This window comes from Myotis myotis, unplaced genomic scaffold, assembly GCF_014108235.1.
Source record: "Myotis myotis isolate mMyoMyo1 unplaced genomic scaffold, mMyoMyo1.p scaffold_m19_p_3, whole genome shotgun sequence".
NCBI lineage: Eukaryota > Metazoa > Chordata > Mammalia > Chiroptera > Vespertilionidae > Myotis > Myotis myotis.
The window spans coordinates 176,319,150-176,343,206 of NW_023416335.1; the positions used below are offsets into that span (position 1 = coordinate 176,319,150).

At 44.3% G+C, this 24,057-nt stretch overlaps 1 protein-coding gene across 3 annotated transcripts in view; it reads right to left on the bottom strand.

The window, feature by feature from the left end:
• The window catches only part of FAR2 (fatty acyl-CoA reductase 2), a 142,218-nt gene that overhangs the window by 107,507 nt on the left and 10,654 nt on the right, over positions 1-24,057 (bottom strand). For 2 of the 3 annotated variants that reach the window (XM_036296701.1, XM_036296698.1), the window contains exon 1: positions 23,722-23,847. The exons of the other annotated variant lie outside the window; for it this stretch is intronic. The gene's annotated coding sequence lies outside the window, so the exon portion shown is untranslated. Of the gene's footprint in view, positions 1-23,721; positions 23,848-24,057 lie in introns of those variants that run through there. 3 annotated transcript variants of the gene reach the window in all.

Here is a 24,057-nt window from a genome sequence, read left to right on the forward strand (position 1 = left end):
TTGCAGGCTCAATCCCCAGTAAGGCGTGTGCAGGAGGCAGCCGATCAATGTTTCTCTTCTTGACAGTAATTATAGTGGGAGTTTTCAATTTTATATGGAAAATGGCATTTCAGTCCCATCACCAAACCTCCATATCTGACTGATACAGCTAAGTTCACAACAAATCACTGAAGTAGTGGAGACAGATGGGGCCAGGCTGGGCTCGGTTCTCTCTGGTCCTCAGTTTTCCCATTCAAAACAGGAAAGTGTTCCTGAAATTAGATCGGACAAATTTGAATGGCCATGGATTGCCTGTCAAGGAACTGAGTAGACATGTGTCACTCTGTCGCTGTGAAGAGAGAACAGGGATTCTTGGCCTGAGAGGCCTGTGTGTGAATGCCAGCTCTGAAAAACACTTCCACTTCCATTCTGTCTTCTGCTAAGTGGGAATCATGTCTGGCTGGAAGCTTTGTTGTGAGGATTAATGAGAATTATGTAAAGTTCCTGGCACAGGATAAGTATGGAAGGTGGCTATGAGTACACATAAAGTCTCTGAACTACCTAGCCTAGCGCTCCACACTGGAGAAGCATAACAGATGTCGGATTCCTTTCTCTTTCCTTTTCTCATATATCTCAGCAACTTCCCCAAATTGCCATCAGGATTCAGATGCAATGTACGGCACTGTCACAGTTGAATGTTTCCCCCCTTCCCAAATGCATATGTTGAAACTCTAACCTTCAGTACCTCAGAATGTAAATGTATTTAAAGAGATGACCAAATTAAAATGAGGTCTTTAGGGTGAGTCCCAATCCAATCCAACTGGTGTCCTGATAAGAAAAGGAAATTCACACACCAGGGACAGGTGTGTGCACAGGGAAAAGACCATGTGTGGACATATTGGGAAGTTGGCCATTAGCGAGCCAAGGAGAGAGGCCTCCTGCCAGAAAACCAAACCTTCTGACCCCCTTGGTCATGAACTTCTGCCCTCCAGAACTGTGAGAGAATACATTTCTGTTGTCTAAGCCACCGATTCTGTGGTATCCGGCTATGACAGCGCTAGCATATTCGTCCAGTGATATAACGTCTGTAAATCCAATAAGCATGTACATCGAGCCATGCATTGTCAGCAAAGAAAGATAACTTTTCAATAAGTTGTCTAGCATAGGGTTTATCTAGTTTTTATATCTTATATTCCAAGAAGCAGTATCAAAGAGCGTGGGCCTCATGTGCAAGAAAAATAAAACTATCCTTCCTTTCCATCCTAAGAGAGACATTTATTTTACAAGCATACTTTAAAAAATGACGACTGAATGTAAGTTTAAAGACCATAAACGAGTGGCAGTATAGCAAACCAATTTTATTGAGAATTTTTATAGTTATTTTTATCATTGTAATTGTTGTAACACATCTGCATCCACTATACTGTTTCTGAGGGCCTTTAATTTTACACCCACCAGATGAGAATTATTAGTTTAGCCTCCACAGAGCAGACAACAAGCGGTGTGTACCACAGGACGTGGCACTTGACATTTTGCAGGCAAGGTGTAGATTATCCGCTGTTTTTAAATTGCTAAGAAGCTCATTCATATCAGCAACATAGGTCAATTCCATTTTCCTTATTTCTTTTTGTCTGGCTCTTGTTCATAAAGGCAATTTGTCTTCTGAGCAGAAATACAGTTACTGAATTTTTTAGGCTTATGTCACAATTGGTAGTTAACTGTAAAGTCGATGATTACATGCAATGAGCACAATAATACCTTCTAGATCCCAGAGCAAATGCTCACTTGAAATTTGTCCAGATCTAAGATCTGTGAGTGTGTGAAATGATTACAGTTGAGCTAAACACCTTGTTACTTATCCAACTGTAGGGGGAAACCCCAGGATAGCCCTTCTGCATCAGCCACAGAAAAAATGGTTACATTTCATTGTTCTTTTCCTGGAGAAATGACACTGGGATGATGAACAGATTCACTGACTTAATTCTCAGTGGCATCATTCTTTGGTCCCTATTCTTTCTATAGAAGCATTTACTATGTTAGTAAAAGCTTAACAGAAGCAGAGCCTCTCTTTAAATTTTCTCATCAAGACCACAGCCATAGCCAGCTTCCTGTTACAGTGGAAGCTCAGTTCTTGAACTTAATTCATTCTGGGAAGGCTGTTTGACAAGTGATTTGTTCGAAAACAGAATCATTTTCCCTAATTAGAAATAATGTAAATTGAATTAATCTGTTTCAGATCTGCAAATGATTCTTTGTTTTAACCTTCTTATATATACTGTACTTCTTTTTTAAGCTCCATTGTTGCTCTCACAACTTTTTTTTTCACTTTGCTATCACTAATCTTCTTAGGACCATGGTGATTTACTATACATATCTATGTATATAAAAGGCTAATATGCAAAGTGTTCCCTCAGGAGTTCTATCGCTCACTATGACATATGCTGACCACCAGGGGGTGGCAGTGGGGCACTGAGGGAGTGAGGGAAGAAGGAGGCCGGGAGGCGGGAAACTGATTGGCCCTGATTGCCAGCCAGGCTAGAGACCCTACCCATGCACGAATTTCATGCACTGGGCCTCTAATTTAATAACAATAAGCAGCAACAAAAGCAAAAAACCACAAAATACTCACAGCATGATTCCCTGAGATGTTAACAACGTGAGGTTTAGCAGTAAACTGACTCATCCTCATACCCGTGTTTGTTGCCTGAGAGATGCATGACTGATCATACAGGTCCAAGCCTGAAAGGGCTGTCCAGTCAAGAACTGAAGTTTGTTTTGACAATGGAGACATTGTTTTTTCAATGAACAACTTGGTCGAGAAACGAACTGTTTGAGATGAGAGGCATTTGAGAACTGAGGTTTGACTGTCTTTGCTCTGTATATTATTTGGAATTTCTGTGGCAGATCTTCACCTGCACTGCTCTCTCGACCCAATTCAGCCCCAGAAGGTTGGAAGGAGACTTACGAGAGCTGTGCCAGGTGCCAGGATCACTGAATGTCCTGAGAGTATCCAACCACCATCTCTAAATGACTGGGCTCCATGTGCTGCTGCATCCTTCATAAACTTCCTCTGGCTCTTACCGGGGTCATTTTATGTTCCCTGCCCTTCAGAAAGCTCTCTGGCTCTAGATCAGGTTGGCCATTGCTTCATTTTGTGAGGCGAGTGCTGGGTGTAGGGCAGTCTTGCTGCACCAAGTTGATGAAGGATTGGAGGTGAGCATGGCTAAAGGAAACTCACTGGTAATTTGTTAAAGAATACTGACTTAATCTACCAGTATAGTTTCTGGCTTCTCCACAACCAAATGTATCACTTTTTCTCTGAAAAATATTCAAGCTGATTTACATAAAATTTCCTTTTTGCCATTTTCTGTGGCATTGCTGTGGGTAAAAGCCCAAATGAACAGAGTTGCTAAGGCCTAAATAATGCCACAGTAGATTAAAGATATAGGGCTAGGGTAACACACCTATATGGTGTATAAAGTATACTCATAGCATCATTTTCTCAGCCTTTGTCATAAGCAGTTATATATTTAGGTTTTTTGTTCAAATACCACAACAATTGTTAACATAAGGGGCAGAGTTTTCGCTACAGTTCTTATTTTCCTCTAGATCAGCGGTTCTCAACCTGTTCTCGACCATCAGAAAACACATCCTGCATATCAGATATTTACATTACGATTCATAACAGTAGCAAAATTACAGTTATGAAGTAGCAACGAAAATAATTTTACAGTTGGGGGTCACCCCAACATGAGGAACTGTATTAAAGGGTCGCGGCACTAGGAAGGTTGAGAACCACTGCTCTAGATGGTCTTTCATCTAAGCTTTATTTTCTTTAAATAAAAATGTGGTTGATTTTTTTTTTCTGAAAGAATGTTTCTTTTCTAGGTTGGAGAAAAGAACGCAAGCTAAATAAGAATGTTCAAAATATTGTCTCTGCCACTGGTCATTTTCTGCCTGCTTTTGCTGTTCTTATCCAGACTCAGCTGGAATTCCAATTACCTGGGTATCACTGAGCTGAGTGGCAGGCCAGGGGCCCTGAGGGCACGATGCAGACCCCAGTCGATACTAGTAAACTGACCAAGAAAAACAAATGTACACCTTGCTTTAATAGCAATGATTCCCTTTTGCAATCATTAAAATAATAGCTTTTATCTATTAGGGATTACATTTTCTCTTTAAATAAATTTGCTAAGCATTTTCCCAAAATTTTCATCAGAGGCAAGAGCAATTTAGGGAGGTTAAAAATAAAATTTGATAATGAAGATCATAAACAATAATCTCTTATGTTTAGTGCTTTTGAAAACTTAAGCAAGAGGTGCATTGTTTCATAAAAATAAAGGAGTTCCATATTTAAATTATTCGTCCTTTAAAAGTTCAACTGAGGTCAACTAGTTTCTACTCTTGATACTAAAATTTTGGTATTTTATTTTTCAATATTTACCCTAGCATTTTATAAGATAAATACTAAATTATTATTATTTATAATTTGAATTACTCTCTATTCATTTCTTTCTGAGCGGGGTTTTGTCTCCTCCTCCTCCTCCTCCTCCTCCTCCTCCTCCTCATTCTTCTCTTTAAAAAATAGGCTTTTGCTGCAGCTAGACATGCTCTGTCAATCAGTGTGTCTCAGGGGCCGACTCCATCAGCGGACATCCCTCACTCTCCACCCCCAGAAATGAGCTGACATCTATTAACAGTAAAAGGTTCCCCATGCCACTTCACAGTATCATCAATCCCATTTATTTCTGTCAACAGAGTTGAGGGTTCGTCAAAGTGCCCTCTCTCCTTTTACGGAGCAAGAACCAAAGTTCAGCTCCTCCTAACTGGTCTCTGCTTTCAACCCAGGATAAACTGTGAGGAAAAGGCTCCTCCTGGCATCGTGTTTACTCTTGACCGATACATTATCAAGAACTCACCCTCTGGGACTTCTGGAATCTCAAGCACAGAAACTATTTTAACTTCATCTATGAGGATATGCACATTTACTTAGACTATACTTTCTTTTTGAGGCAACATTTCTCTAGGAATTTCATAACTGATCATGAGAAATGTATGTGTTTGTCTCTCACAATTCCTACCACTGTCCTTGAAGTTCTTGTTTCCAGCATGAGGTTTCATGGTTAGTGTGCTGGTACCAGCTACAGTTATTGGTCAAAACAGCAAGTTAAGTCGTGTACTCATCCAAAGCAAACATCCTTATTGAGGAAGGTCAAATGTCAACGTAGAAGGAGAAAGTGACTGGAAAAAAGGCACCAAATTAAGTCTCAGAAAAAAAATCACAAACTGTTTTTTGATTGTAGTATTTCATATGACAACGCTGGACAGATCACTTAATGAAATGAACAGCTAGGGTAAATTACCTTTGTGAGAAGTTCAACCACAGAGGGAAAGTGATGTAGTATCACACAGTAGTAGTAGTAGAATAGAATTTTATACAACTGAGAGTATGTGGGGGGAGTTCATTTGCTGGTGAAGTGCGATATTCATAGTCTGGGAGGAATAAGAGAGGAAAGAAGGAGCGATCAAAAGTAAGTGCAACCAAGGTCCTAGAGAAGCTCAGAGGGAATAAAATTAGTAGAAAAGATGGAGTGGCCAACCCTGAACACCGAAAGGTCATTTCATCCTCTAAAAAGGAGGAGAAGTGAGACTGGGTGGGTGGGAGGTAGATACATCTGTAGATTAGAGCAGAACCCGAGATAGAACTTTGGGTACTTCCCTCTACAGAGTATGAGGCGACCCCTTTGTTATCAGGAAAAGAGCTGCAAGTAAAGGAAGGTGCTCAGGGAAAAATGGTAAATATTTGTAAGTACTGCTCTAGACAGGAAAGAAACTAGACCAGAAACAAGCAAAGAAGCTGAAAGCAGTGGAGTGTCCTGCTGGGGTTAGAGATGAACTTGACCAATGCCTGTTTCACACAAGTTCTCTCCAGCAACCCTGAGTGGGGGTGTGGGGTGTGGAGCAGGACATATGGACTGCTGGCAAGATGCAAATCTGACTATACAAATAGTGGAGTTAAGGAGAAACAAAAGGAAAAGGTAGGGAATAGAGGAAGCTGACAAAGGAGTAGTTCAAGCAATGAACGGAAGCTGCAAAGGGAAGGAATAGGACCAGGAGGAACCTCATGGACCATGAAAAAGTGTATTTGTGCTGAACTGGAACAGTAGCTTTGGGGGGAAAAAAGAAAACGAGAGAGCTGGAAGCATAGGATGTCACCGTCCATGTGTGAACTGTTAGATTTAGAGATTTCAGACACAGCCGTCTGGAGCAATGCTGAAGCCAAGGACTGGCCTTGGAAGCAGGCTTCTCAAACTTAGGTGCCTTAGAGCGGGAAATGAAAGCTGGTGAGGGTGTGAGACCAGGCACTAGAGTGCTGTGTGCTCCTCCACATGGATGTGGAACTGGATACGCTCCGCAGTTGGGATGGAATAGACATACGTGAGTCACATATTTGACAGATATCAGAAAATGAGCTGGCAGTGAAAATAACAGCAACAAGGACAGGCAGAAGATGCAAAAGAGGAGAGGCTTTCTTTCGTTTAAAAAGCAGAGGTCTGCATTAGCAACACGGCAGGACAACACCTTTCCCTCCTCGCTGGTTGTTCTGAGGCTTGTATGAAATAATGGATGTAAAAGTCCTCCAAGGAGTGTAAAGTACAATTACAATTATTATTATATATAGACATATGTATTAGAGCCCCTAGACACAAAATTATCAGTCTTATATGCTATTAATACCATTAACATTAGCAGCTCATAATGTCTTATTCTTTATCTTAACAGTTCTTGAAGCATTTCATGTGCACACTTCAGCATTTTCTCACAACAATCCTGGGAGGTAAACAGAGAGGGCCATTGTCCACAGATGTGGAAAGTGAGGACGTGATTTGGCTAAGGCCCATACCAGTGACAGAACCAGGACTTAAATTTCGATCAAAGAAATGAAGTCTTCTAACTCATATCCTATATAATAAAACCCTAATAAGCAAATCGACTAAATGGCGGAATGACCAGTTGCATGACACGCACTGACCACCAGAGGGCAGATGCTTAACACAGGAGCTGCCCCTTGGTGGTCAGTGCGCTCCTACTGGGGGAGCGCTGCTCAGCCAGAAACTGGGCTCATGGCTGGCAAGCACAGCAGCGGTGGCGGGAGCCTCTTCCGCCGCCAAGGCAGCGCTAAGGACCCTACTGGGAGCAGGCCTAAGCCAGCAGTCGGACCTCCCTCGAGGGGTCCGGGACTGCGAAAGGGCATAGGCCAGGCTGAGGGACACCCCCCTCAGTGCATGAATGCACCAGGCCTCTAGTAAGTAATAAAGAAAATAAGGGATTTCTCAGGTGTTCATTTGCTTCCTGCTTTTCCTATAACTACATCTAGGACACCTGTACTGTGCACCTGGTAACTCTCTGTTCTGTATTTTTTCTTAAACACTGCATAGTAGAATATTAGAAATCTAGGAACTCAAAGGTACTGAATTTGCAAGGAGACTCTATCCTCAACAGCCTCAAATATTTACCTATTGGTACAATTACTTCCATATACTCTTGGTAATAAAGAAAAAACCCATGAGTCTGTTCCCATTGAAAATGAATACAGAATCATTTTTTGTTGATTTTCAGGAAAATATGATGCCATTCTTAATACAAACATGTCTAGTCTATCCAAACAATGGGAGCATTTCAAAATCAAAGATATTTTCAAAATACATTCTTTAGATGGAAGTCCCTCTTTACTGAAGTTATGCTTCAGTAATGACTATATTTTTATGTTGATACTTGCCTAATGACCATATTTGAAATTTTGTGAGCCTTGGTTTTCTCATCTGTAAAATGTGTAACCCCTGGGATTGATGTAACATAGTTTTTTAAAGTGCCTGCATGGGGCCTTGCACCTGTGATTTTAATCAACCATGACTTAGTATCCTGCACGTCATCGTTAGAGTATTTCCTTCCTTTGTGTGAACTGTGTCACTGCATTGGCACCAACAAAAGGAAATCAACCGTTGCAATCTTGAGTCTGAAACCACAATCTGAGGTGACATTCACAAACAAATTGCTTAAAAAGCGACGTAGACAGGGAAGGCTCTCTTTAAACAAGACACAAAAATCTCAATACCAGGAGAAAACCTTTGGCAAATTCACCAACATGAATAGCCAGAACCTCTGCTCTTCAAGACACACCAAAAAGAAAGTACAAGGCACAAATGAGGACCTTTATCACATCACCCCAACAATGTGAGTCATGGTTACTATATGGGACCCTGAGCTACGACCAGTAAATGGTTTTGCAAAAAACTGAAGCTGGTCCTCCTTTACAAACTCAGGAAAGGCAGGTTTTCCGTTTTCTCTTCTTCTTGCTACCTCTCTAACATCTTTCTGCATCTGGGTCCATGCACAGTTGGATCGTCATCATACAAACACACTAACACTTGTCCAAAGCCACGCAGTCAGAGCCTGGCTCTTCCACAGCCTCTGCCTCAGCCCCACCCCCTCACTCATGGCTGAGGTCTGACTGGGGTTCCAGCCACTCTCCTTTCAGTTCTCCCCTTGGATGGATCTCCATCCAGGACCACTCTTAGATGTTCCCTTCTCCCACCTCCTTGCAGGGCCAGCCCAGGGTCTGGACTGCCAAGGAGTCTCAGAAGGTAGATGGCAAGTCCCAACATTATACTCTGAGGCAGACTGAAATTGGACTCCCTGATGCCATGGGCTGGGCGGGGGAGGAGGGTGCCAGGAAAGAAAGCTAGTTTCAATTCAGGAACTTTGATGGTAAGTTTCCCTTTGGAGTAAACACCTATGTCTATCTAGAGAAAGTACTGGAAATAAGCAAAATGGCAGTGGGAGCCAGCACTGGACACACAACCCAACTGTACCCTCACAGACTAATGGGCCATTCAGGTCCTCATGCCTGCCTCAACGCCAGGATGGGAAAGAGGCCTAAGCAGACGTTATTATGCGATGCCTAATTGTTCTTGCCTAATTCAACTGGTATAATAGATTTTGAACAATCCAGATAGCCTTAATAGTAAGGGAATCACGTCTGGGGCATCTTATGATGTGCCAAGACCTGTCCTTAGCATGGGACCCATTTGAACTCACTTATTTCTCAGTATAGCCCCTTAGAAAGTGTCTATTGTTAGGTTGAAACACGTAAAATTACCAATATGCAACCATTTTGACCTGCAATTGTGTGCGGTACGGCCTGCATTCTGTCTGCATTTTACAGAAGAAACCCAGCTAGAGGCAGAGCGCTTCAGTCACTTGCTGGAAAGTGTCCCAGGCAATCGGGCTTCTGAATCTATGGTTGTTATTGACTACTGAAATATATCACCTCTCCACCACAGGAATACAAAGAACAGAAATGGTGTCTTCCTATTTAAAAATTCTGTCCACGCATCTGTGCCCCATCATTCCCAGTCTCCACACACACCAACCTCTTCTTTACTTGCCTATTTCTTTTCACCTAGTCACTCAGCTGGAAACATCAGAATCAAATTTGATTTCTCTTTTTTATTTCTCTATGACCAGAATCCAGATCCTATTGATTAAGTCTGCGGGAGCTGCAGAATCATAGGGCGTGAGAGCTGGAAGGGGCTTGCGAGATAACTAGTCACTTTTCCAGCGCAGATCGCCACTGAGCGAGCCGGTAGCGAGTCAGGACAAGAGCCTGTACTCCTGGGCTCAGGCCTGCCCTTCTCTCTCGACCTCAGTCCTCACACTGGACCAAGGCCATTGATCATGCCTCTGCTTCTCCGGAGCTTCAGGACCAAAGCCCTCCATGTGACAACAGCTCAGACTCCACGGCACTGACTATTATAAACTCCATTTTACAAAGAGGAAACTGAAGCACAGAATTTAAAGAGATTTACCTCGGGTCACACAGTGTGTAGACCAGTTCCAAAAACCATGCTCTAGACCACCCAGCCATATTCCCTTTGTCTGAGTCGGCAAAGCTCAGACTCACGCCTTTGGGAAGTAGTTCTGATTCTCCTTCCACTCAGGGAGGAGTTGAAAGTCTGATCTGCCAGACCCTCAGAGCCCCCATTAAATATCACATTATATGTAAATGACAGTTTATTGGTCTGTTCTCTCCACAGACACCTTAAGAGAAGTGACTGTTTTACTATCTACACTAATAAAAGAGAAAAATGGTAATTGGCGTACGACGCTACCCTTTTCATTGGCTAATCAGGGCTATATGCAAATTAACTGCCAACTAAGATTGGCAGTTAACTGCCAACAAGATGGCGGTTAATTTGCATATGTAGGCACAATGCAGGGAGGCAAAAGGGAAAGCAGGAAGAAGCCCCCTGCCACTGACAGTGATCGGAAACCCAGTGGGGAGCTAAGAGCTGGGGGGCAGGGAAAAGGTGGCCCTGGGGCCGCCTTTGCCCTGCCCCCCAGCCATGATTGGAGAATCAGGTGCCTTTGCCACCCTGGCCAGTGATAGCAGGAAGTAGGGGTGGAGCCAGCGATGGGAGCTGGGCACGGTCGAAGCTGGCAGTCCCAGGAGCTAGGGGTCCCTTGCCTGGGCCTAAAGCGAAGTCCACGATCGTGGGGCCGCTGCAGCTGCGGGTCCCTGCTGCCCGAGCCGGACGCCTCAGCTAGAGGCCTTAGGCCTGGGCAGGGGCGGAGCCTGCAACCACGGGGAGCTGGGGATCCCCTGCCCAGGCCTGACACCTCTGTCAGAGGCGTCAGGCCTGGGCAAGGGGCTGATCCTGCGATTGGAGGGTGATGGGGGTCAATGCCTGAGGGCTCCCAGTATGTGAGAGGGGGGCAGGCTGGGCTGAGGGACACTCCCCCCCCCACACACACACACCCAGTGCACGAATTTCGTGCACCAGGCCCCTAGTTCTTAATAGTCACAGAAGTTGACATAATGCCTGACCATAATCACTAAATAAATATGCGTTGAATGGCTATCTAACTAATCCACCTGCCTTCAATTTCTCCTTATTCCAGCCACCTTCTAACCTCAAGTGAGTCAGGGAAACTAGGGCGACATTTAGTTGTAAGTACAATGGAGAAAGAGAAGCCCTTCCTTAATAACCACAGATAAGCCCTTTTACTGTTATTCATTAAATGTTTGGTCATCAACTTATCACTCTTGACACAGTAATTTTTTTTCCATCCATAGTCACTGTATCTCAGCCCCAAATTATTTAAAATTTTATACTTAGATATTTGAGTGTGAAATAAATTCATTTATTTTATTTTACCTAATTTATTAGACCAGAAATTAAATCCTTACAAGCAGGTCAAATAAGTACTTTGATCTTAACATAGAGGGTCCTAAACTATTCATAGTCACAGTGGGCTTCAGAAGTCATTACAGTGAAGTAGATTTGAAATGACTTCATTTCCGAAATTTGTCAGTTCTGAGGTGTTCAGACAGCTACTGTTTGAAATCACATGCAGAATTATAATAAACTAGGGGTCCAGTGCACAAATGTGTGTACCTTGAAAGGAACAGTAGGCTGCTAGGCTGCGGGGGGCACAGGGGCGGGTCTCGGCCCATCCTCCGTGCCCTCACCTGGCCCCTCCCACCACGGTCCCTGGTTCCCCTCTCTGCAGGCAGCCCCGCTCCCGCCGCCACCGCCACTTCCATGTGCTGACAGAACTGGCCCCACTCGCACTCGCTGACAGCACAAAGTGACCAGGGCTGGTGCCAGCAGCTGATGCAAGCAGAGCTGGCAGGCACCGTCAGCGGGTATGAGCGGCGGCTGCTGCCCTGATCGCCCCTCAGGAGCAGGGGGAGGTGGAGAAGCGCTCAGGGGCGATTGGGGCCAGCAGCCGCCACTCGCACTTGTTGACAGTGCTGAGCGATTGTGGCCAGTGCTGGGCACCAGCAGCAGGTGTGAGCGGTGACTCAGGCACTGGTAGCGGGTGCAAGCGGGGCCGGCACCGGCAGTAGGTGCGAGTGCTGGGTAGGACCGCGGCGTGTGGGAGCAAAGAATTTTCAGTAACCACCAGGGGCTAGCCATGATGACAGTGACCAGTGCCCCACCTTGGTCTGGCACCCCCACTCACCTGCTCCACCATCCCGCTATGCCATATTCCGCGTGTGCCCCATGGTGCCTCAGCACACATCATAGTGACTGGTTGTTCGGTTGTTCCACCGTTCAATCTATTTGCACATTAGGATTTTATATATACAGATAGATGGTGCTGAGTCAATTGGATTTCCAAATGGAAAAATGAATTTTTAGTTCTCACATTATAAAGAATTAATTCCAGATAGATAAATCTTAGTATGAAAGGCAAAACAATAAACTCTTTAGAAAAGAACATCTTTCTGACCTAAAGTAGGCAAAAGAGCACTAACCACAAAAGAATAATACTAATAAATTGGACTCTATTAAAATGTTCATCAAAAGAAAAAATTAACAGACTGAAAAGGAAAGCCACACATGAGAGAAGACAGATAGCCAACAAAGGTACTATATCTAGAATATATAAAGCATATTCACAAGTTATTATGAAAAAGACAACAGAAAAATGGATAAACACTTGGGCACTTCTCAAGACAAGATATCCAAGTGACCAAAATAAAATGAAATAAAAATGTGCTCAATCTTGTCAGTCATCAAAGAAATATAAACAAGACCACAATGCCATACAATAATTCTTCCACCAAAATGGCCAAAATGAGGAGAGAAAACAAGAAGTGTTGATAAGGATCTGAAACAAGGGGATCTCTTAACTGCTGCTCTGGGAGCATAAATTATATAGCCACTTTGGAAAACTCTTTGGCAAATTTCATTGAAGATCTCTCTATATAAAGCAATTCAATGCTTAGGCATACCCAACACAATGCGTACATATGTTTAACAAAGACCTTCATAGGAATGTTCCTAGTAGCCCTGTTCCTCAGAATCCCCTAATAGAAACAAAGGGATTAAGTGTGGTATATTCACAGCATGGAGCACCGTTCAGCAGTGAGAATGAATAATCTACAAATTTACACAATTTGGGTGAATCTCACCAACAAAATGTTGAGCAAAGAATCCAGACACCAAAGAAAGCATACTATATGAATTTATATAAACTCTTCACAACTGGCAATGCTAATCTAGGTTTGAATCCAGCTAATCTATGGCATAGAAGTCAGAATAGCAGTTACTTTGGGGGGGAAAATAGATAGTGACTGGATGGGAGTTTATGCAGCACTCAAATATTTTGTTTATTTGATCTGGAAGCTGGAATCTGAAAGAAGCTTAAACATGTTCCACTTACTGTATTTACAATCTATTCACTTTCCACATGTATCTCATAAAAATAATAAAAGTAAAGTTTCATCACCACATTCCATTCTGGTAAGGAGGAGTCAAATATTAGGTCAGGTACTGGTTTCCTAAACATTAGAGGTTGAATTGTGCCCCCTGCTCAAACTCATATATTGAAGGCTTAAACCACACCATCTCAGCATGTGATCTTATTTGGAAATAAGTTGTTGTGGATGTAACTAGCTAAGAAGAGGCCATAATGGATTAGGGTGGGCCCCTAATTCACAATGACTAGTATGAAAGAGGAAATCTAGATAGAGACATAGACATGCATAGAGAGAAGATGATGTAAAGACACAGGAGAAGATGGCCACCTACAAGGCAAGGAGGCCTGGAACAGATCCTTCCCTCACAAGTCTCAGAAGGAACCAACCCTGCTGATGCCTCAATTTTGGATTTCTAGTCTCTAGATTTGTGAGACAATGGATTTCTGTTATTTAAAACACTCAGTTTGAGGTATTTTTTTTTTTTTTTACAGCAGTCCAAGCAGCCCCAAAGGTTAAGTATCTTGCCTATAGACACCCAGCCAGAGAGCAGAGCAGGAAGGGAAGGTGATGTTAAAAGGCGCCTATGCACTAGGGATCTCTCTCTCTCTCTCTCTCTCTCTCTCTCTCTCTCACACACACACACACACACACACACATACACACACATATACACACACACCCCTCATCTAGCATCTCACACACTTTGCAGAACTGCTCTAAGGAATGGGGAGCGATGGAAGGTGTTATGCGGGGGAAATGACATGATCCTTTTCCTGTTTTGGAACAATATAGTGCTCTGAATCATGTGACAAAATGAAGATGGAATATGGAAACCTAAGCCTCCCTGTGAGGAATCTTTACAAGGAAATCATTCCTGACCTGGCAGTGGCTTAGGTCTGGACTATTTCAAAGAGGGGAAACGAGTAACTCGATTGTTCCAAAGCTTCCATCTTGCTTGCTCATGGCCTCTTTGAGAATCTGCTGAAAGCTATAAATCCTCTCATCAGACAAATGTCATACTCATCCAGATGTAAAATGATGGGTAAGGGTTTTTAAGGCAGAGGATTGGTTTTTTTTTGTTTTGTTCTTTCTTTTGGAAATAAAAATGAATGGCTAAAGAAAACGGGGTTTCTACTTGTCATCTCAGAGGAAGGCAGCAACTAACTACTGGCTCTATGCCAAGACTCACAGGTATTCTGGAAACTTTGTAACTTTCCCACATTGGTTGTTTTTGCTCTTCCCCTATATCTTTTCCCACAATGATTAGTAGTTAATTACTTAAAACACAAAGAGATTGTGGGTCTGTCTTTCCGGGCAGAAAGTAAAGGGGAAGCCTGAGGAGGGAACCCACTCCATAGCCAGGTTTGGGGAAAGTGAGAAACTAAGAGGAGAGGAGCACAGGCTGAAGAATCCTCAGGCCTTGTGAATGAAGGAGGCCATTGTCTCCTTGGGAAGAATTTTCATTCTCTTCCCTGTGGACTTTTTAAGATTTTATGTGAACTCCATTTCCCATCATACCCTCATTGCTCTCTCTCCCCCTCTTTCTCATTCTTTCCCTTCCCCTTCTCCCTCCCTTCCACTCTGTCTAAAAATAAAGTAAAATGAAATAAAATAAGATAATGAATGGAATGGTCATGGGATTGAAGTAATAAGATTTGGATACTAGTCTACTCATCCATTAAGTAGATGTGTGACAAGTTACTTTATGTCTTTGGGACTGGCTTTTCCTTTCTATAAAATTAGGGGACCAAATATAGATAAGGGACTCAGACATTCTACAATGTAGAATATGAATATATGCAATTAAAGCAAAGCTATTTGTAGTCGCCACTATGCACAGTGGATAAGTTGGTGTGATATGTACCAACATACAGGAGTTCAGGAAAGTCTAATTCGACAAGTTTCATTCTGTCCCTAAAGAAATTGAAACCTAATTTACCTATAGTGTCATCCTGTGATCAGCATGCTCTCCCTGCAATTTGCATAATCATTGCTTCAGGCAAGACTAGACCAAAATTGTGGGAGGAAGGAAGAGGCAATGTCTCAATTCTACAAAGGAGAAAGTTTTGACAAGTACAAGATGCTGAGAAAAAAGGAAACTGCTCAGTTGGATGAAAGAAATGAACTCTTTTCAAACCATCTAAGATTCCTGCAGCTTTGAGAATAGTTTGTAACTGGCTTTTAATACCCTTAAGCCTTTTGTTAGAACAAGTGTCCAACTTTTAGATTACACTTATCTTGAGGGCAGATATGTCCTACAGGTCTTGTAAAAACATACAATAGGAATGAGATTCAATTCAGAATGAGACAACAATTATAGTGTAATAGAAACAAACAAATGAACAAACAAAAAAACCCACATAGACTGACATAAAGTTGATTTCATTCATATTTATCAGGGTATCCTTCTCACATTTCTGTTTCAAGTGGAATTAAGTGAACAAATTCTCTTAAGTTTTCACTAAATGGGTCTATTTTTATTAAATGATGACTGTCCCTCTTTAAGATGCTTTCATTACTAGATAAGACTATGCTGCTACTATCCGGACATCTTACAGTCTAAATGTCCTTTCTTCAAAATAGCAAGCAAAAGCCTTCAATATATGCACACACTGAATTGTTACACCCAGCTGGGCAGATTCCTCCAGTTTCTTGACAACAGTGTGCATTGGTAGATCTAACTCTACTTGAAGTACTTAAGTGCTTTCAAGTATGTTGGGACCAGACACATAACGTAATGTTCTTCCTAATTTCCAATTATCCTGTTGTCAAGACTACCTGGGGTTTGCAGAATGTGTCCTCTCACTGACCCCTGCCTGCTAAATAAAGCCCTATTTTTCTACAATGTGGAGCATTTTCACAATGACTTTTTCTCATTTCTTGACTGAGAAAATATTATTCTTGCCTCCCGTGGTCATCCTGTTATTCACCAGCCAATGTTCCGGGCCCAACAACTCCTCAGCTGAGGTGGAGGGATGAAAAAGTGGCTAGGGAGGGCGTGTTTCTGCCTTTCCCACAGGGAGCCACAGGGAAGAGCCCTGGCTTCCCCACCCCCTCAACTGTGTGCTCTAATGGTGTGGGGCCATTTCTGGAGGAGCCCGGGAAGTTAAAATGCCTTAAATACAAGAGAATAGCCCAAAAGCCATAGGGGACACCTGTTGTCAATTGCAGCTTGGAAATCATTTTGCTGGACTGGAAAGGATAAGCATACAAAATTATCTCTACGACTTGTTAAATAAACCATGATGAGAACAATAAGCAAATGCTATTCTCAGTGTCTGGTAATTCATTTTTTTCACTGTCTACTTAATCAGATTTTGGCCACACAATATTCTTTGCTTTGATGCAGGTGTTTAGTAATAAAAAAAAATACCTATTGAATGATCTCACCTAAAACACATTCTTTTTTTAAAGATAGGTCTCTGAGTTAGTCATGGAAGATTCCTGGATGAATGTGGCTGGCCAGGAGCCTCATATTTCATAGTGTTTGATTCCCACAGAACACCCTGTTCTGGGGAGCTTTCCTGATAGCAGTGATCGACTGGCAGCGGCCCCGGGAATTCAGGTGCACCCACAGCCCTGACTTTGCCAGTCAGGATGGGAAGTTGTATTTCAGCTCCATGTCCAGAAAAGCAGCAAAACCAGACCAGTGACCCAATGGCTGACCTCAGGACCAGCTGCATTGGATAATTACCCTTGCCCTGGTGCCAGCTAATCAATCAGTGGAGACCACAACCCTGAAAGCACATACCTGGAAAACTGTTGAATAGTCTATTGAGATCTCCCGGACCCTCCCTTAAAACCCTTAGGATGGAGGACCCAGTGCACTCTATCTCCCAGGGAGCACGCACCCTGGCCTATGCCCGTCCCTTTTCCCTGGCCCAGGCAGGTTACCATCACCTTCCTCATTCCCAAGCTCCTAGGGCCCTTCCTTTACCTCTATAACTTGTTTCTTAATCCCATTTCTTATAGGAATTACTTTTTATACCTCTGTGATTAACCAAATAAATGTTCTCTTATAAAAATATATCTATACAAATATCATTCTTAGTTCCAGCATTATACCAAAACAGGGTGGAGCCAAATTTGCCCTCAGGCTACTGGGCTGGAGCACCAAATAGGTAAAATCACAGACAATTTTATAGTTGTGTGAACCTGTCCCTTCCGTTCCATTTTACTGCATTGTTCTTTGGTCCCATATTGCACTTCTGCCTCCACCCCACCAGAATGCAAATGCACTGGGGACCAAGAAAGAATGTCTGAGATTCATTGCAAAATCACACGCTCTATGTAGTCACACTAGAGGTCCTGTGCAAGTTAGGGTCCCTAGCGGCTACTGGCTGGGTACTCCCTCCTTTCCCCTGACTGGCCCTGCCCCCTGGTCGAACTCCCGGTTGAGGGGACAATTTGCATACTACACTTTTATTATATAGGATGGTGTGGCTCTGCCAGAGATACAGTACAAACATCAAGTAGGCCCAGACCTGCCATGGAACATGAGAGGCCCCGTGACATCTTCTCCACTGTTTATGCTCCAGGTTCCTCACGTGCAAATCTAGACTTGACAGAATGTACTCCAGAGAGGTCCTGCATAGCCTGGCCAGCATGTAGAAATTTTTTTAATGTTTTTAATCAGACTGCAGATCTTGCAGGTGAATATCTCTTGATTTCTTATACATATAGCAGAATTGTTTTCATCATCCAATTTCAAGCCTATTGACAGGGTCAATTCTGATCTCCTGCTTTCTTCCAACTAAGGAGCATGAAAGACATGAGAGAAGCTGATGGTTAAGAGAGCTATGGATGTTAAAAGGTTTAATCTACTAATACAAGGGTAGCATTTCCCAAAGCATGTTATGCTGAACACTGACTCTGTTAGATGTTCCACCAAAAAAGCATTTCAAGGACAAATAAGTTTAGGAAATATGGCATAAAATACCTCTTCTCTTTCAATGACTCTTAGTGTGCATTAGTATATGAAAGGCTCTGAGGGTTCCTGTGATGAAGCTGCTTAACTGCTCAGCTGGGGTGGCTCAGTGGTTGAGAGTGTACTTACGAACCAGGAGGTCACAGTTCAATTCCCAGTCAGGGCCTATGCCCAGAGTTGCAGGCTCAATCCCCAGAGTGGGGTGTGCAGGAGGCAGCCAATCAATGATTCTCTCTCATCACTGATGTTTTTATCTCTCTCTCCCTTCCTCTCTGAAATCAATTAAAAAAAATGTTTTTTTAAGAAAAGAAACTGCTTAACTACGTTGAATCAAGTGTTTCTCAAGCTTATATGATCAGGACAGCTTTCTTTCTCTTTTATGTAACTGTTATTAATACTGCAAGAAACAAATGACCCACAGACTACATTTTGGGAAACACTTCTATAGACCGGTGGCTGGGGGCAGGGGGGGAGGGGGGGGAGGGGGGGTAGCTAGAATCTAAAGGTTTTATGCAGGGGAGTGAGTTATGTTTTAGAAAACCACTTTGGTGCGAATCAGGTCCTTCTCTTCTAGTTGTTGTCATTTTAGGAAATTACCCTGTATTCTATCCATATGCTCAATCCAGAAAAACAGGAGCCGTATTTGTTGTGGTGGTAACTTTTAAACAACTAGAGGCCCGATGCATGAAATTTGTGTGAGGGGCTCGGCCCTCACAGCCCCTCACAGCCTCAGCCAGCCCTCACAGCCCCGGCTGCATCCAGAAGGTTGTCCAGACGGTCGTCTGGAAGGATGTCCAAACAGTTGTTCTGCTGTTCGGTCTAATTAGCATATTAGCTCTTAATATATAGGATTCTAAAATGCATGCATGGTTTAAAGATAAGCCCAACAGTGCAAGTGATAGTATGAAAAACAAAAGCCGCCTCCCTCCCCTCTCTCACTTTCTCCTCTACCCAACAGCCTGGCCTATTTCCTAGAGGTACTAAGTAGGGTTAGCCGGTTTCATTTCATTTTTCGGTTTTTTATATGCAACTCTAAATCATACACATGCGAACCTATTGTTTTAAATTATACACATTCAGCAGTATCTATTGACGAAATTTGTTCTCACACGTCTTCCTGCCTCGCTCACCTCTAACCTCCTCTCTGTCACCAAGTTCTATCAATTTTACTTTCCAAATGCATCTCTCCGTCCTCTCCTCTCCATCTGCCCTGGCAGCACCGTCACCGGCACTCTGTCCATTCTCTTATTGTACTCATAAAGATGTTAAAATATAAGTTAGATGATCTCTGGCTTCAAAGTCTTCAAGGGCGCCCCACTAAAATACAATTCAAAATCCTTGTCAAGATCTGTGAAGGTTTGCATGATCAGGCTCCTACCTACCTCCCCTACCCATAGCCAGCCTCTCAGCAAAACCTTCACCAAACTCCAGCCACAGGTGCCTGCTGTCCCTTGAACACTTGGGGCCTCTTCTTCTCCTTAAAGCCTTCCCATTTGCTCTTTCCTCTGCTCAGATGGATTCTCCCCAAATTCTTTTTGGCTAAGTTAACCCATCTAATCTGAGTCAGCCCCTGTGTCTTTTTCTTCATAGCACTCTGTTCTCCACACTACTTTAAATTTGTTATTTTATGTTTATTTTTTTAAATGTCTCTAAGTTCCAAAAGAATGGGGAACATATCTGCTTTATTTAACACTATATCCTGTAAAATTGGCACTATGTCTAGTCACAGGATGGGCTTAATAATTATGTATCAAATGAATGAATTTAGACAGTGAAAAGTTCTCTCGCGGTTTTAAGTTCCTGCTTTTTCTTAACGTGAAATGTAGTCCCATCCAGATTTTCATGTTTTGCATACCTATCTATCACCTAGAAGACTCACTCATTCATCTCTATGAGGAGCAGAACTTATAGGGACATCTCATGTAACTCTCTGCTTAAGCTTCTCTGTCCTCAGTTTATTCTCTTCTTGGGAACTCACTGCACTTATTTTCAGTACCATTCATTTTGTGCCAAATCTTATAATGCCTTGTAACACCTATCTGCTATTATTGGCACCTCTTATTTACACATTTTGTCTTGCCAATAATGTCATAAGTCTATCAAGTATAGGACTTGGTACTTCGTATCCTAAAGTATACAGTGTGCCCCTGAACAGGGCAGTTGCATGAGAGGAGTCTCCATCCACCCCCTCTGGTGCCCCCATTATAAGACTTTGATGTGGGAGTTTGACCCATTTCCTTTCACTCTCTTTTCCTCCTCTGCCCTTCTGAATGCGTTGCCATTATGCCAGGAATAAAGGCTGGTATAAAGATAAGCTCTGAGGTCAGGAGAAGTAATTAAGGGGAGTGTGCATACAGAGGACTTGCCAGTGTTTCATTTCCTCCCCAGTGTTACAGGAGGGGAAGATCACGCGATAAGGGAATAGGTGTGTTTTATATTGCTAGGTATCTCCTAGAACATATTAAAAAGTGACTTGTTCAAGATTTTGAAAATATGGATTTTTAAAACTTAAATGAAACAAAGAGGATTACATCCTCAAAAAAATTCAGTCATTGACTCAGTCTCTCTTTGTTCAATTTTTGGGTTAATTAGACCCAAACATCAACTTAATTCAGAAAGTGTCTTTGAGATCCAAGAAGTTATTCTGTACTTCGAGTTGCCATTTCTAATCTTGTGATATTTAAGGAATATTTAAAAAAACTGAACACCTTAGCTACTCCCCCCGCCCCTGCCACCAAAATATAAGGGCTATAAGGGATCCGCAAGCCTTTTATTGTACTAAGCCAAACTTCCTCAACTTACTTCTGGAAATGGAGCAGAAAAGCAAAGCCTGTAATACTGTCTTTGTTAGCACAGAACTATTCCAGGAAAGTAGACATTTTCACAATTACTTCCTCTTTTTACCTACTGTGTCTTCACAACAACCCTTTAAGGTGGACAGAGTGGAAGCTATTGTCTGCTGTCCTTATTTTGTCAGAGAGGAAGCTCGCCACAGAGGGCTCACTGACATAAGTATGCAGCTGATAACTCGTGTTGGAGAATTCCCCTGAAGAATTGCTATGAGATAATGCTGCTGCTCAGAATAGGGCTGTTAACCTGGGGTCAGGACTGGCTGAAGAATTTGCAGGGTCTAGTGCAAGCATGTCAAACTCAAAGGCTAACACAGGCCAAATAAACAAGGTTTAAGTTTATGTGGGCAGCAAAAAAAAACACACAACCCATAAGCTTCCATTTTAATAGAAACGTAGGTTTATTTTGAAAAATATAGTATAAAATAGAATAAAAGCAACGATGCAATTAATGTTTCCTTACATACCATTATATCGGCTGGGCTGCAAAAATATTCGTTGTGGGCTGCATGCAGGCCACAAGTTTGACATGCGTGGTCTAGTGCAGTGGTAGGCAAACTGCGGCTCGCGAGCCACATGCGGCTCTTTGGCCCCTTGAGTGTGGCCACAAAGTTTCAATCACACTGTACATGCGCGTCCGCACGTGGTATTTTGTGGAAGAGCCACACTCAGGGGGCCGCAGTTTGCCGACCACTGGTCTAGTGTACAATGAAAATTTGGAGCTCCTTGTTTGAAAGTTCTTAAGACAGCTGAAGGTAACAGCAGGACATTAAACCGAGCGTGGGGGCCCTTCCAAGTACAGGGCCGTGTTTCCATGAAGCTGGGCCTGCCTGGGGTCTCTGGATGGCTAACATTTGGGTGGCTGGGTTTCAAGGAAACTGTGAACTCCTGACATTTAGGCAGAATTCTGTGTCAATGTGTATAATATGATTGTTTCTTATATTCCATAGCTATTGTCAGATTTCCAAAGTGGTCTGTTAACACAATGAAGTGTTAAGAGTGCGTCTTCGAGAGCAGCAAATGTTCCCACAGAGCCCAGCATGTCACAATACATGGGCGGGACCAGCCTGCTGGTGGGCCCTGGGCAGGATCCTGCAGGACACTGTCTGTGAATGAGTGAGTTTTCATGAATGCATGGGGATGAACACAAAGCAAAAAACTGTTAAGCCTGCCCAGCGGCTGCCAGAAAGACAGACGCTCGAGGATGCATCCTCAAAATATAGGAAAGCAAGTAGTGAGATATTCAGGATGAGCCCATTCGTTACAAACCCGGAAGTACCACCTAAACACAAGCTAGTTTATTTAGTTTCACCCCTTTCAAGGAAGGGTCTCCGTCTTCTTCTGTAATTAGACACCACATTCCCTCCTGTTAATCAAGGAGAAATGTATCACCGGAAGACCTGCCAGCTCACACTTACTTGTATCTATTTTACAGATAACTCTAACCCAATGTTAGGAACTGGAGTAAGGCAGGATTGTTGATAAAGCAGGCAGAGGAGACGCCCTCAGAAAGAGAAGTGGTGGTCATCTCTTAGAGGCGCTACACACAGATATCCCTACATGTGCATTTTGCTGAAAAGCCTGCTTCTGCCGTGAGGGGCGGCATTCAAATTGTATTCAGTTCCTTTGCACTTTTAGACTAAAAATGCTCTTCAGCCAAAACTCCAGCTCATAGAAATGGGGATAGGGAGAGATGGGTAATTGAATCCACGGCATAATCCTCAAATTTCCATTTGCTCAGTGTCAACCTTGTCTAGATGCAGCCTCTGGCGCGCAGAAAAAGCACCGTCCACTGTGTCCTGGTCACTGTTCTTGCGCGTGGCACAATGGGGCACTCCACGGGGCACAACGACCCAAAGCTCGTGGGTTCCAGCGAGAACCTCGGTTGCTCACACCAGGGGACTCACTCATGGAAGAATAAGTGCTCATAATTCTCCCTGTCCCGACAGCTGAAAGAGCAGGAGGCTGGCAGGCGGGCGCCTTCCTATGGCTTCTAGGACTCAGGTGCTCATTATTTCTCTTAATGGAATGGAATTGCCCGCGGGAATCTGACTTGCCTCCCCGCACGCCATGGACTCCAGCTGGAGTCTTCCAGTCCTGGCTCCCGGCTCCCCGCAAGACGCCCAGGCCACAGCGAGAGGTCCAAACTTTCAACCAGGACAGACTCCGCCCCGGCGCCCCAGACCGTGTCCAGCCAGAGCCGAATGGGAGGGTCTGGACGCTCGCAGCCCCGGTGGGGCTGGAGGAGGGGGGGCGGGGGGGCGAGGCCGCGATCTCGGGTCGGGAAGCGGGAAGCGCAGGGAGGGCAGCCGGGGCGGCGCCGCGCCGCACGTGGCCTGCGAGTCGGCGCGCTCTTTCTAGGAACAGCCGCGGGCCAAGGAGGCCTGGGCGAGCCCCGCGGGCGCCCCTCTCCCTCGGTCCCGGGCTGCCCGGGAGCAGCACCCCACTGTAACCCTCGCGATCCGCGGTTCCCGCCCCTGCGCACCCCACTTTGGCGACTATGCGGGCGCCCAACACGCCCTAGCGGCTGGCTGCGGGCGGGGTGCGGCGGGGCAGCTCCAGCGCGCACAGCCTTGGAAACGCTTGGTGCTCCCGCCCGGCCCCGCGCCCACCCTGCCCAGCCCAGCCCAGCGCGCGCTCTGCCTTCCCGGGCGCGGGCTCTGCCAGCCGCGGGGCCGCGGGCTCTGGAATACCTGCTCCTCCGGCTCGGGGTGGGGCTCCTCTGCTCCGGTCCTTCCCCGGGGCTCCGGGAAGTGCTCCCGCCTCAAGGAAACGGCTCCTGCCTCTCGGCTGTCGAACGTGAGACTATATATCCGGCAGGAGACTGGGTGTGGGGCGGAGGAAGCCACCCTCCCCCCACCTTCCCCGCCGCGCCGCGGCCTCGGTGTCGGGCGCGGAGCCGGCAGCAGCCTCAGCCCCGGGCCGGCGGGGGGCGCGGGGCTGGCGGGGGCCGCGCGCTCAGTCCCGCCCTGAGCCTCCATTCATTCAGCACCAGGCAGATCCACTATTACTCCACGGGTTCCCACCCC